Source organism: Octopus bimaculoides, chromosome 11, assembly GCF_001194135.2.
Source record: "Octopus bimaculoides isolate UCB-OBI-ISO-001 chromosome 11, ASM119413v2, whole genome shotgun sequence".
NCBI classification, from domain to species: domain Eukaryota; kingdom Metazoa; phylum Mollusca; class Cephalopoda; order Octopoda; family Octopodidae; genus Octopus; species Octopus bimaculoides.
In genome coordinates this window covers 58968741-58971515 of record NC_068991.1, presented here as the reverse complement: position 1 = coordinate 58971515, position 2775 = coordinate 58968741, and positions in this window count along the sequence as shown.

Below are 2775 nucleotides of genomic sequence, written 5' to 3'. Positions count from 1 at the left end.
TTGATCCGCTCAACGGAACAGCCTGCTCGTGAAATTAACGTGCAAGTGGCTGAGCACTCCACAGACACGTGTACCCTTAACGTAGTTCTCGGAGATATTCAGCGTGACACAGTGTGACAAGGCTGACCCTTTGAATTACAGGCACAACAGAAACAGGAAGTAAAAGTAAGAGAAAGTTGTGGTGAAAGAGTACAGCATGGTTCGCCACCATCCCCTGCCGGAGCCTCGTGGAGCTTTAGGTGTTTTCGCTCAATAAACACTTACAACGCCCGGTCTGGGAATCGAAACCGCGATCCTATGACCGCGAGTCCGCTGTCCTAACCCCTGGGCCATTGCGTCTCCACGTGTGTATATATATATGTATATATTTACACATATATATTAATCGGAGTGTACAAGTATTATATATCCATTAAGAGACCGATTTTACCAATCTGTTTCGCAGTAGGGGTTCAACGGAGTGTTAGATAACAGCCCGATTATATAACCCTGCGCTCTTCAGAGATGGAAGTTATGGAATGAAATATGACGACTGCTCTATTGTTGAAAAAACACATCCGTTTTTTTTGTTTTTTTTCTATGAAAAAGACGATCAGGGGTGAAATTACGTGTTATGTTGTTTGGCACAAAAAAACCCCCACTCTGGGAGCGTTGCATGAGGACAAGTGTTTTCAGGAAAGTGTGTACGGGAAATGTGCGAATGTTTTAGGGACGCTGTTCTTGTAGCGTTGGAATGTATGCAGTAGTACTATATGTGCAACGTTTCCGGGAGAAGGGTTGCTGGGCGGGTAGTCAAGGAGCACATAAACATTTGTGCATTCGTTTGTGAACGTAATCTCGGATGAAATGCCACTTAGCATTTTTCCGGGGTGGTAACGATTTTGCCTACTAGCTGCCATTTCAATGATTTCTTCGAATTTTGGCACAAGGCCAGCAAGTTAGGGGAATAGGGTAAGTCAATTACATCGACCCTAGTGCTGAACGATGAAAAGCTGAAATGCAAAATCAACATCGGTGGAATTTAAGCTCGGTATATAAAGACAGGCGAAATGCAACTGAGCATTCTTTTCGGCGTTCTAACGATTCTGTCAACCCACTGACTTTTTAATGGTGGTTTCAAATTTTGGCACAGTGCCAGCAATTTAGAGGTGGGAATAAGTCAATTACATCGACTCCAGTGTTCAACTGGTACTTATCTTATCGAGCCCGAAAGAATGAAAGGCAAAGTCGACCTCGGTGGAATTTGAACTCAGAAGTAAAACCGGGCAAAATGCCGGTAAGCATTTTGCCCTATGTGCTACCGATTCTACCAGCTCGCCGCCTTATATAATTATATTTATAATAGGTTTCAAATTTTGCTACAAGGACAGTGGATTACTTCGACCCCAGTGCTCAACAAGTACTTATTTTATCGACCTCGAAATGGATGAATGGCAAAGAAGACCTCAGCTACATTATAACTCAGAACGTGATGATGGATGAATGCTGCAAATGATAAGAATTGTAAGAAGTGAACGGATGTCTGTAAAAGAACTCTGTCATAGAATATTTTTTAATTTGCTTACTTTATGATAAGAAAAGATTATTTATGTTGCTTCAGTCTTATTAGCTGTAGGGCTTCGCATTGTTTAAGCGCCTACTCCACCAGATGAGGTAGTGGAAAGTTTTGTGTTTAGACATTTTCAACTGTTTATGGTATGGGTGTGAAGCAGACATTTGCAGAGTGTACAAACTTTGCAAGCTTGTCACCTAAGGAGTTATAAGAGTGTTACAAATCTCACGTGCTGGCTTCTGTGTCAATAACGTAAAAAAACGCGCCAGCAAATCATTTCCAAGAAAAAAAGAAAGAAAAAATAATAATAAAATAAACAAACGAAACTTTAAAAGCAATGATAAAGTAAATATATACAAACATAGCATCAGTGTGATGTTTGTATGTGGATATGTAACACGTTCAATTGTAGAATTTAAGAAAGAAAAAGAGAATGATGGGGAAACATTAATTCGTGTATAAAAAAATATACAGTTCGAATAACAGCAGTAATAACATCAAGAAGAACATTCCACTCATGACAAATATCATGAGTCTAAATGCGACATTCCACCAGTGAATCTAATCAAAACGAGAAGAAATGGGCAATGTATGTCACAAAGGCAGTGCATCCTTGCCCGACGAATTTATCTAATAGGAGAATGATTACATAGTTCTGTATATAATAAAGAACGGAGAGGAACTTGGAATAGAAGGAGGTAGCTCTGGCAGATGCGTGCTACATCGACGGAGAAAGAGCTTATGAGGATAGATATGGGATTATTGTGATTACGGTCGAACTACGGCTCTACACATCAGTCCTCACTCTGGTGCAGATGTACAGGGATTGCAGGGATACTAAGAGCATGACTGAAAACATTGATAGTCACGGCATTGGGCGTGGTATTTCGTGACTTTTGCGCAACTGTATGGAAACTTGGCGAGTAAGAATGAAACTTACTGCAGCATGCTTTAGGATAGAATCTGAACACCTAGTCGACTTGAATATGTGGGCTTCATGAGTGATTGTACTAGACAGTATTAGGTCAGCATCATCATCCATATATACACATACTTTCTATACTGAGCTACACAATACACACGCACACACACACACAGACACACACACAGACAGACACAGACAGACAGACAGACAGACAGACAGACACACACACACACACACGCACACACACACACACACACACACACACACACATTCATAGCTTCATCTCACTTTTCTCCAC